The sequence below is a fragment of the Strongylocentrotus purpuratus genome, unplaced genomic scaffold (genome assembly GCF_000002235.5).
Source record: "Strongylocentrotus purpuratus isolate Spur 01 unplaced genomic scaffold, Spur_5.0 spur5_scaffold_16, whole genome shotgun sequence".
Lineage (NCBI taxonomy): Eukaryota > Metazoa > Echinodermata > Echinoidea > Camarodonta > Strongylocentrotidae > Strongylocentrotus > Strongylocentrotus purpuratus.
The window spans coordinates 8,406,505-8,419,734 of NW_022145601.1; positions in this window are offsets into that span (position 1 = coordinate 8,406,505).

Here is a 13,230-nt window from a genome sequence, read left to right on the forward strand (position 1 = left end):
ACGTTTAGATATTTCGATAGGTGACGCACATGCTATTGGCATTGCCTAAGCTTGATTTTTGAAAATCTTTGCGATGGTGTATATTAACCTATGGGTTTACCGCGGTAAGACTATGGTATATATTGCAGTAATACACTGGGAGTATCGTTGTATAAGAACAGTAATGTCCATGCAGGTTAAGTACGTACTCTACGACAATCAGATAAAAAAAGAAAAAAGACCATCCGATGAAAAACGATAAGCTTGCTTCATATCATCAACATATTTTAACGTTTCATCAATGTCTTAAACTTAAATACATGGCTCTGAAAATATTCTATGAGCAATTCTTTAAACAAAATAAAATCAGAAGTGTGAATTTGCATCTTTTAAGATGTTTAAAATGTAGTTATTATAGCAATAGTTCTTAAAAATTGAGCCTGCACAAGATCTTGGCGCTTGAACCCGTTAGACGCAGCTCGATATACTTCTGAAGTTGAACGCTGCGAAACTCTGTTTAGTGATGGAAATTATGAAGGGATTAAATCATAGCTCTTGAACGAAAATCTCTGTCTCTACGATGACATATGAAGGGAATAAATCTTAGCACTTGAACTTGTTTGACGCAGCTCGAAATATTTCGAGGAAACTGTTACGAAACTCTCTGTCTGTACGATGATATATGAAAGCAATACATCTTATCACTTAAACTTGTTTGACGTACATGTAGCTTGACATATTTCGAGGAAACTGTTACATGACGGAACTCTCTGTCTCTGCGTCTGCGATGATATATGAAGGAAATACATCTTAGCTCTTGAAGTTAATGGACGCAGCTCGAAATATTTCGAGGAAAGCGTTGCGAACTCACTGTCTATATGACGATATACAAAGGGATCAAATCGTAGCTTTTGAACGAAACTCTCTGTCTCTACGGTGAGCTTTAGATGATATATGAATGAAATGAATCTTGGCTCTTGAAGTTAACGGACGTAGTTTGAAATATTTCGGGGAAACCGTTAATAAACTTTCTGATAGCGATGATATATGAAAGGAATACATTTTAGCACTTGAATTTGTTTGACGCAGCTCGAAATATTTCGAGGAAGGTGTTGCGGAACTCCCTATCTCTATGATGATATATGAAGGGATTGAGTGCGGCAGCAATAGCTACTGCTACCAGGAAACAAAGATTTAGAAAGACCACAGAGGCTTCGTGCGCTAGCGGTGTTACCTGAAGAGTGAAAAACACGATGTATGGGGACCAAAAGAACACAAAAACACTGACTATGATGCCAGTTGTCTTGACCGCTTTGAGCCTGCGCTCCACCGCTGCCGGTGCGACGCGGTTATTTTGATCGTGGATTGTTTGATTCGCTATGGCTCTTGCCTGCTTGACCGCGATCTGCATTATGCGGAGGTTAGAGACGACTATCACCAACAGTGTAAGGACCAAAAATGAGATGATGACCAAGCTGTATGTGAGGCTATTGTTCGGTTCTCTACCGCGGTTGGCATTTGGAACTTCGCTTAGGTCAATGTAACCGCGTAATACGTTAAAGATCAGGCTAAGTATCCAGATGGTAGCTATCGCGTAACTAACGCGTTTTGGAGTAACCAATGCAGGATATTTAAGCGGTTTTGTTACTGCAATATACCGGTCTACAGTAAGGGCAACAATGTGGAGCAGTGTACTCGAAGACGAAGTGAAAAGTGGTAAACTCAACAAGTCCGCCATGTTAGGGTACCAGGTCTTTTGCGAGAATACGGCTGGGTAGCAGTCAAGAGCAAGAGCCACACTTGTCACCATATCATTCACTGCCAGACTTGTGAGGATATAGTTCGTCGGCGTTCGTAGATTGTAGTTTTTGTAAACGGCCAAGATGACGAACAAATTCCCAATAATGATGAACGGCGCTAGCACAGCCATAATTGTCAACATCAGCGCAAAGAAAAGCCCACTGTCGTGCAGGTTTGGGGAATAGGTGGAATTCATAATTCTTACCTTATTCTCTCTTGGTAAAACAATGTACTCTTTCTATCATCCTCAAATTATGATACGATATATTATATTTGCTATTTAGCGCCTCGCTTTCGGATTTAAGCCGGTCGAATGCCTAGAAAACTTTTCGCTGTCCGTCGCGAATCAAACGCCAGATTTGACACACACCAGTGTCTTAACAGATAGTTCTCGTAGGCACCGACACTGGTAGTCTGTTCGCTACGCAAAAATAAATATGCTGGGTCTGTGTTTCTGCTTCACTGTTAAAGTATCAATCTGAAATCCGTGTGACCTTCAAAACTATCATCTGGTCATGTAGTTGTCCGCGAGAAAATATAGACAAGGATGTATATAAAGGGCCGTGTCGCATTGTGGAGTGCGGGTTGCTGAAACTCTTGAAATATAGATAGATCTTTCTTTTGTTCAATATACTTCGACTGAAAGAGCTGATGCAGTTCCTGAAATCATATTCCAGATAAACAAAAATAAAATTAAGTCAACATTTTCAGAACTCGTCCCCCTGTTTTTGAAAATCCTGGATCAGTCCTTACAAGGTAACTGAAGTCAAGATGTGAAGTTCATGAATTGCAAAAACACAACATCTCATGAATAAAGTAGGCGTCCGTCTTTCCTGCGTCTTTCACAGATTTTGTCTGATTCCGATAATTAATGATACTGAACCTGTCGGAAATGTTTTGATGAGGGAGCTAGGGTATTGACAGCATATACGTGCTACAACACGAAATGATCCAGGCTCCCTCTCCTTTCCTCCGTAAATTAGTACCAGAAAGCTGCGCTCGTCAGCTTGCTAAATAGGCGCACTTCAAAAGTAATTAAACCTGCGTCATATCACAGTTCAATCATTTTTATTTTGAAAAGCCGAAGTTTAGTTTATGTAGCTCCTTACAGTTACAACTTTGACTTTCTCGTGTCTTTTATCGAGGCCGTGTGATAGAAGGCTTTTTAATATGTAGAAACCGTTACAAACGCAGTGTCAGTCAATCTATTTCATTAATTAGATATCAATCCTAGAATCTCATTAAGATGTCATTGCATATCCGTCCTATAGTCTCGCTTTCTCAGTTTATTTTCTTCCATTTTCCTGATTTGAGAAAAATTTGATTTGCTAGCGACATCGCATTTTACGTACTTATTGTAGGTCCAAATACCTTATTGAAATTATCATTTGTGAGTGACAGTCTGTTAATTATGAAGGTGTTGATAATACTTGTAACTCTATCCTCATTAAAGACTTGGAAATCGGGGGGGGGGTGTGGCACAATCGCCCCGTACCCCCTATTTTTTAAAGGAATGTAGCAAACGATTTTTTGTTGGGAGGATGTGAGAACAAGTGCAACTAATATAACTAGAGAAGGTACAATATTTATTTATTCATGTCTTCTTTATAAAAGCAGGGTGGTCCCATTCAAGCCGCAAGGCCTGCTTTCCAAGGGAGCCCTGCTGTAACAAACAAATTACATTCCAAATATCTTACAATACACATAAAAATGCACAAAATATACAATTTTTTAAAAAAAATTAAAAAAAAAAAAAAAAAAACGTTTATTATTATAAGTGAAACTACAGTGTAGAAGAGAAATTGTTCAAAGAATACAGAACACATATTAGAAACCTTTACATAGATTCATAGTGAAAAGTTGATTTTAAGTGGTTCAACTACATGTCGTTCACTGAAACCAGAGGGGCATTACCTCAATAGGTGGAGTGTGTGTGCGCGGGTGTGTGTGTGTGTGAGTGTGTGTGCGTGTGCACGCGTGAGAATGGAGTATACTTTGTAGTTACTGAGTTTCTATCAATTATTTTATAGAACCAAATAATTTTAGTTCTACATCCAGTTTCTCTTCACCTCGTCAGTGCTGTCGTGAGCGTTCCCAAACATGCTGCAGATCGTTCATCATAAAGAAGGCATGAATTAAGGCACTTCAAAGATGACCAGGAAATCATTATAAACCGAGTTAGAAAATAAAAACCAGTGGAACGACGGCTTTAAGTCCTCTCCAAGGGAATTTGTATTAAAGAATAATGCCTTACAAAAGGGGCACTGTATAGTGCATTAACTTACTCTAGAACCCGATACTTCACAGTTTCGAGACCACTGCCCTACCACTGAGCCATCACGCTTCTCTAATAACTTTTGGCATTGCTCGTTCCAGTTTCATTACTAGTTTTTTGTTCACTGCATTTCTATGTATGAAAATGCTGAGAGCAAGTTCGCGACTTCTGAAAAGCGTAGGTTTTCTTTCATACGACGTACATCATTTTATTCCATTTAAGGGAACAGCTCAATGTTGAAAAGCCAGGCAGAGATTATATCTGACAACCTAACACGAGTTAATAACCGTGATGACTCTTAATTGAACACTTTGTCAGTATACAATCACTCACATTACGCGGTGTATGGCGGGAATTGCATGATACGCTGTCGGGAGATCAATTTTTGTACTGCCATCGGCTCGACCATCGGACTAACCAGAAAACAAACAACCATGCACTTACATTCAGTACTTTAAAATGCCATTAACAGATATTAATCTTGTTAATGTGCAGATATTACCCAGTGAATACTTTTGTCTTAATTAGCTTGGCCAGCCCTATTTCGTGAGAGGTTCAGATTCATCGCAGTCCAAGAATCTGGATCTTTACTAGTCTATTTCATTACATTTTAAAGAGTAGCATCACAATGATGAATGCAAGTACGGAATCAGCTCTCTTTGCACATCATCAATTTGCTGGCAAAATAGTTGTCATGGTATGTATTACACCTTTCCTACCTTGCATTGTCGTCAGCAACGCCCTGTTAGTGCTAGCAGTTTACAGACAATGCAGCCTCCGAACACCAACAAATGCCATTATTGTGAGCCTTGCTATTTCTAATCTCCTCGACGCCCTTGTTGGGATTCCACTGCATGTGTATGCAACCGTCTTTAAATTCGAAGCATCGTGTTTCGCTGAAGAAAATACTCCTTACTATGCTATACCCTTGTATGCACTATCTGGTGTTTCGTTTTGTCACATTGTGGCGTTGACTGCAGATCGATTCATAGCTGTTACGATGCCGTTACGTTATGTCAGCCTGGTGACGTTTAGACGCATTGCCATCGTCCTAGGATGTCTTTGGCTTCTTTGTATTTTGTTGAACACCGCCCGATCTGTTGGCTTCGCGCATGGATCACATACAAGTCAAGACCAGAGTGAAACGGACTGTGGAGCTCCTTTAACTGGGACATTGAGCGTAACCTTCACCTGGTTGTTATTTTGTGTGATCGTGATTTCAATGGTTGCGCTGCTTACCATCAATGCTTTGATTCTTCACATCGCAGTCAAACAAGCGAGAAAGATTGCGAGCCAAAGAGTGATCATCCAGTTCCAACAGCAGCAACTCCCAGTACACGATGACCGATTGAAAGCTTTTAAGACTATCTCCCTTGTCGTGACAGTCTTCATTATCTTCTGGTTTATGTTTCCCCTGTATCTCATATTACGGCTCACAGCGTACCAATCACTTTTTACTCTCATGGTATACAACGATTCCTTCCTGGTTTTGCATACAATAAGTTTGGTTGTTAATCCTATCATCTACGGCTTCAGAGATCGGGCTTTTCGAAAGGCCTTTCAAAATATCTTGCGTCAATTGTGAATAACGTAGTAATCTTTCGAAGTTCGTCGTAACCCCTCTGACGCCATTTTAGTGTGTGGTCTATCCATCATCACATCGGAGGGGCACCTTTTGTCCTAGAAGTAACTTTACATTTATTGCAAATTTTAACTTACCATGCATTTTATAATCATAAATATGTGAGAACCTACAAACTACAAACCTTACTGAGGGCTCGGAACTAGCCGAAGTAGCGGTAGTTTTAAATTTGTTCATCGCATATGGTTTTGTTACGAGTTGCAAACGCATTCAAATTTCGCATTGCAGTAAAGCAGGTGAATACAATCGCAAGTCAACAAGTGGCCATTTGGATGCAACAGGAACAGCAACTGCTTGTCCAAGATAACCGACTTAAAGCCGTCAAGAATGTTGCCCTTACTGTGACACTTTTCTTGATATGTTTGGTTTCCATCGTCGCTTTATCTGATGTTTAGAGGGACAACGTAATTTATATGATAGTCTACGATTCCTTGGTTGTTTTTTTTTTTTTTTTTTTTTTTTTTTTTTGTAACCGAGGAAATGACACGTGCGTTTATTTATACATCTTATTAAACATTTTAGTACAGTAAATACATATTATAGAATATTATCGTCAGTCTTATGGGGCGTTGCAAGAAAGTTTCAATCAATTATTGCAAACACCCAAAATTAAGCGTAAGTCTTGCGATTAATTGAAAATTTGCAATCGATCGCAACTCAACTTTTTTGCAACACCCCATTAGTAAGAGAGAGAGAGAGGGAGGGGGGGGGGGGAATACAAGCTAGATCTAGTTATCTTTTTTAATTGTTAAAAATTTAATCCTAACAAAATCCTAGGAAATTAGTAGACTTTAGTAGAAGAAGTTGAGTTGCAATCGATTGCAAATATCAGTTGCACTGATTTTTTTTTTTTTATGGTCAGTTTTTATTCTTTTCTCTCTTGAAACAAATTATAATCATAGTACAAATTACAATCATCATATGTAACTCTCACTGCAAATGTGATGACATTATAAATCAGTATAAATTTTTGTCTTACAAACGGCTTCAAAAGAAACTTACATAGTTAGTTCCTATACATCATATTTGAAACAAAAATTCATATTTTCAAAGAAAACATATGCAGTTGTATAATCCAATTTTTTTTTTTTTTTAAACAATGTAGCAACTTATACTTCTTTTTATACTGTTGTCCTGAGAGAAAAGTTTTCTCTTTTTGTTAACCCTACCCTACCCGACCTCTCCCTTATCCCCATTCCCCCCCCCCCCCTCTTAACCGGTGGACGACTGGCTCTGGGTTCCAATTGTTTGTCTAATACTCAGGTTTTCCCATTTAGAAAAATGAATAGTGAGAGTTCCCCTCATTGCTGCCAATTTCCTTTCTTCTACTTTATCCCCTATTATACTATTCTTTATTTCATTAAAAGAGGGTGGTTTTTTAAGTTCTCTATTTCTATAAATCAGATATTTAACAAGAATTAAAACATGATTCATTAATTGATATTTTCCTTTATTTCTCTCCTCTTTCCCATACAGAATTTCCTCCAAACTACAGTTATGTATTTCAAAGTCTAAAAATCTCGTGCACATTTCCCACACTGATTGTGCAAATTCACAAGTATAGAATAAATGTTTATATGTTTCTTCATTTTTTTCGCAAAATGAGCATAAGTTAGTCGAGACAAGACCAAAACGGAAGAGGTGATGGTTTGTATATAATATATTATGTATAAGTTTGAACTGAAACTCTCTTAATCGACTGTTAAGTGTACACTGTCTTAGTCTTAAAAATATGTTTTCTATTTCCTTACAGGAAAAACCATAGTTCCTTCCAATTCTCTCAAAAACCAAAGGTTTAAAATCATCTTTCTTTATTAATTGTACATAAATTTGTTTTGATTTTAAATCAGCTATATTAGTTGTTTTCTTCCCCAAAGTGAAATCAGTTCCAGAATTATTTTTTTCTTCTCCCTTTCTAAAATTATTTTTCCAACAAACTGGTAAACAGGTATAAAAGTGCTTGATCTTTTCAATTTCATTTACTTCAACACCTAAATCGATAAAATGCCTGTCACTTTTTAGTTTACCATCGTTTTCCAGAATATGTTTTAATTTGTAAATTCCTTTGTCATACAACCTCTTATCGTATATACAACTTCCTTTATATCGAATTAAGTTTATTATTAAAAATTACCACATCACCAATGTCTATACTCCTTATATGTCTCGTATTCACCCAATCTTCTAATAAATCCATATAAAATTGTGGAGCTGTCACTTTTAATAAACTTGGTATATAGTCACATGAAAATATCAAATCTCCACCCACGTGTTCAGTGACAAAGTTAAAATATTGTTTCCATTTCATGTCTTCATCTTTGTTTAGAAGTTTTTGAATCCACATAATTCGCTGCGATTTAACTTGTGCAGACAAATTTAACATCTTTAACCCCCCTTGGTTATAGTCTAAGAACATGGTGTTTCTATTGATTTTATCTGTTTTTCCTTTCCATATGAAATCAAAAGTTAATTCATCCAGTGAATCATAAACCCATTTTGGAACAGGAGTAAGGGACGCCCGATAAAGAACTTTAGAATAAATGTGCACTTTCAATAGTTGAATCTTACCCATAAGTGTTAAATCCCTTTGCTTCCAAAAATTTAAAAGTGTTTTTATTTTACTTAAGATTTCTTTATAATTTAGATCTTCTTTCTTGTGTTCATCGAGGGAAAAGAAAATCCCTAAAACCTTAAGAAAGTCAACTATTTCGCCAAAAGCAAAATCACAATCTAAACGTTGACATGAACCTAACCTTAATATTTTAGTCTTGTCGTTGTTTATTTTCAGTCCAGAAATTTTTTCGAAATCTGCAAATAATACTTTTAACCTATTAATTGATTTTTTATTACGAACAAAAATTGTCATATCATCCGCATAAAGTACTAGTTTAGTTTCCTTATCTCCAAAATTAATTCCGTCCACCAATTTATCTATTCGTAATTTGTGTGCCATTACTTCAATACACAAGATAAAGAGGTACGGAGAAAGAGGGTCTCCCTGTCTTACTCCCCTTTCTACTTTGAAATAACCAGTGGACCCTCCTTCATTTAATACACAACTTAGAGTGTTCATGTATAAAACTTTAACCCACTTTTGAAAGGACGGACCGAAACCAAATGACGACAGAACTTTTTGAAGAAATTGATGTGAAATTGAGTCAAAAGCTTTTTCGAAGTCTACAGCTAACAAAAAACCAGATAAATTGTAACGGGATGTATAAAAAATAATATCATCTATAATGCGAATGGCCTCACCAATATTCCTCCCTTTCATGTAGCCCACCTGATCTCCCATAATGATCTCATTTAATACTTTCTTGATTCGCTTAGCCAAAATTTTTGTTAAGATTTTATAATCGACATTAAGAAGGGAAATGGGTCTATAATTTTTTCAGTGTGGTACAGTATAAACGATTGGTCTATAAAACCGATTATCAACGGATGCAGGGTTTGGGAATTGTGATAGGTTTTCCAGAGTATCTTTTGTCACTATACGTGCAGCAAAGCATGCCCCATGTGCAACGTGCATTTAACAATTTGTCATGTTTTCTTCGAACGATATACTTATTAATTTTTGTGTAAATTCAATGGTTTGCTATGCAGTTCAGTGTTCCATGAAAACCAAATTTTCGGACAAGTCAGGACTCTTGAGCTGTCCTGTGTCAGTAAGTTGCGTCTGTGGCTTTATTGAGGATGCGTTTAAATCCGGACGTGCATGGATTCCAATAATGTTCTTAATTGACGCTAATTAAGTAACATCACAACCATTCAGTTCCTATAGCTTCGAACATTCCGGTGCATTGCTGTACCAGTTTCCAGTTCTATACAACAATGGCTCATCGTTCCCCACAAGTATCGAGAAATATTGGATAAGGCAAAATAAGTCTTTTTCTAAAATTCTTGAAATTTCTCTCTCTTCTAACTGCGCCTTTATCAATTTCATCGACTTAACATCAATACATGTAAATTAAGAGTGTTTTTAAATATTATACCAGCAAAATGTTCTAATAAATAAAATAAAATTCCCCGATTTTGTTTGCTGAATTGTTCGAATCATGAAAAAATTATACAGTGAAATAAAAAAAATAATAATTATTCGCCATTCTGTAGTCTGTGTTCGGTTCGTTACTGTGCATGCTGCTGGTCTACGAAAGGTATTTTTGTTGAAAGATAATATGTCCCTTTTGCAGCCAACCTCAAATTCTGTAGAACTTTGCAGGAATTATGAATATGTAATGTATGTCCTATCTATGAAATTTAAACGTTAGCAGTGTCCTTATATTCAAATTGTGCAAGGAAACCCGTTCACTTGCTAGACTTCACTGTCAGACACTATTGTCAGTATCGAGTGACTGACTGGCTTTTTCTTCTTCTTTGGTAATAAAATACATAAAATGAGCTGTAAAGGATTTTCTTCATCAATAACCCACTTCTTGTTATGGCCAAAATTAAACTGATTGAATCTTTGCGCAGCATAAAACATACGACCATGCGATACAATGGTCTGATAATCAATACTATTACTTATTGGCTCTATAGCTCTTAAGTCGATTTGACAACTAATAGTCGTTATTTTCCCACTTAAAGACATTTTCAAGCCCCATTTTTTTAAGGGGAGTTTTAAATTAGTATTATCTTTCAAATGCCATTGTAATTTAACCTTTTCATTTTGTTGGCCTGCAAAAGGGACATATTACCTTTAGTACTTTGAGTGACGCCAAGACTTTCATGAAATCATATCAAGGGCTATTTCGTCAACCCGCTCTATTGCCCATAGAAATCATGTTCGAATTATAATCTCATTGTAATGTTCGAAAATAGCAATAGATATGATGTAAGACACATAGTCATAGTCATAATAATAATAATAATGATAATAACAATGATAATAATAATAATAATTATTATTATTATTATTATTATTATTATTATTATTATTATTATCATTATCTAATTAGGTTCTTGTTAAGCACTCATGTCTTTTATATTTGACATTCCTGGCGCTCCTCAAGAACCTATATAGAGAGTAAACAAAGTAAGTGGTGCATAAATAAATGAACAAGTATGTAGCGGCCAAAATAAAATTATCATACACTATCAAATAAATGATATGCTTGAACTAGAACGGGTGCAATATCCCACAAAAAGCTAGGTAATGTATGTAACACTTAATAGTAAACTATGATGACGTGCATATTATTTAAAGAGAAATTAAAAGGGAAATTGATCAAAGAATAAAGCAAGCACAGGGTTAGAAACATTACTTAATTTTATAGTAAAAAGTTAAGTTTGATTTAACTACTTATCGTCTGTTGAGAGCCGGAAGCGCATTACCTCCCTCATATTCTACTCACAGACTAAATACACTTTTCTGGCTCTCACCAGAGGTTATGTCACTTTAATCTATAAGATAGCTATCATTGATATACACATTTGGTTAAAAGTGGGGAACCCCCCCCCCCCCCCCCCTCCCGGTAATGGGTAAAAACAGGAACACGCATGTACATGTAGGTTTGGCGACATTTTACACCGTGAATCATTGGGTGACATTTAGTAAAAGTTTATCAAACCTGGGAAATATTTAAATCAAAATCCAAGCATGTTCTTTTTTTAAAACATAATAATGGGGAAAACTTTACCAAACTGTTTCTAGAGTGGGTAGGTAATACTTCTTTACTCATAATGATTTCAATGTTTCAGAATTCAATAATACAATAATGTAAAAGGTCAGTATCATCACGACGCAGCCCGAACGGATTGCTTTTAAAAGGTTTTTCATCGACTCAGACACATTTCATTATCACAGATATTGTCCGCTAATCAAAACGGGGTTAAACGTTTTTTTTTGTGATTACCCTTTGTCCCTGAAAGGAAGTATGTGCAATTATGCTGTCGACGTAATTAAAAAGAGGATTGACGAACTCCCCTTGGTCTTGTGAAGTGCTTGTTGTCAGTAACCATGGGAACGCAATTAATGAATCCCGTTCATGATCCATTTTGCCATCATTTTATATATGAGCGGGATATGGCAAGGCTTCGAATATATAACTGTGCATACTTGTATTGATGTGGATAATAATATAGATTTTTTTATTGCGCACTTTCGGACCTAATAAGTCACGCAAGGTGCTACAAGTATTAGTAGTTGTACAAAAAATACGTTAATACTATAATATAGGTTATACAATGCAACTACATTCATAGTGTTAGGAATAAAATCACATACATGTTATATAACATATACAATATTAGTGTAGACACCTTTTTTTTTGGTCTCGAAATTTTAAAATTTGACATTTTGCTCCGTCAGGCCCTGACGCTCATGGCGCTTTACACATATTACCCTGGTCGTAGCCGAGCTGCCAACGTAACTAGCGCTCACAAGGGTGGGGAGTGGCAAATGTAGATTGACATCTTGCCAAAGGACATTAGTGCCGCGGCGGAACTTGAACCCCGTACCTTGTGATCTGCAATCGGGTGACTTATCCTCTAGTCCACAACACACAAATAGGAACTGCTTTCATTTTATTACAAATGTTTCTCGATAGTAAATAGTTCTAATGTCCAAAAAGCTCTATCACCATAGTGGGGTGGTGGGGATATTCATAGATGTGCTGTATGTGGTAATTTTATTTTGTTGGATGCGCATTTAAGCCAATGGGAGTTTTAGGCCGATGGCCTGAGGGTGTCAACATAGCGGGAAAAAGGGAACTGTTTTTCGATTACAATAGTATTGATCCATGAACAAAACCACGGTAGGAAAAGGACATCTGCCGCGCACAGGGTGATGGGGTCGCGGTCAGGAGGGCCCTCTAATTGGGCAAAAAATGAGCTAGATAAGCAAAAATGGTGATTGCATTAAAACTGGGAGAAAATGTTCAGCACAATCACAATACAAACTTTAATTATTTTCAGAGTTCAGACATACGTTTCAAGATGAGGATTCGCGTAACGGGAAAGTTGCTCGTAATACCAATAAACCATAGCGATCCAACAATGATACCAATGTGTTTAAATTTCACCAGGTTGGCGTACACTGTAAAAAAAAGTTGGGCAGATGTTACTGGGTAAATCGAATTTTGGAAAATTTTGTCCGATAATCGGGTTATTTTCTCCCAACAATTTACTCTATGAAGTTACCTAATGAAAGGTAAAAAATAAGTTGGGTAGGTGTTACTTGGCAAATCGATGTTGGGCAAATGTTGTCCAATAATTGGGTTATTTTTTACCAACCATGTAGTGACCGATGAAATTATTGGTTAATGTTATTGGGCAAATTAAAGTTGGGCCATTTTTGTCCAACATTCGGGTTATTTTCTCCCAACCATTTACTACATGTGTAGTTAACCAATTAAATGTTCAAAATTAGTTGGACAGATGTTACTGGGCAAACGCAAGTCGTGCAACAATTATGCAACAATAGTGTTCAATTCTTACAGTAGAGGTATCGTGGTTGAGTGGATATTTCACAGGCCTGTGGATCACAAGGTCCGCGATTCGAATCCCGCAGCCGCTTTAATGTCCTTTTTTATAT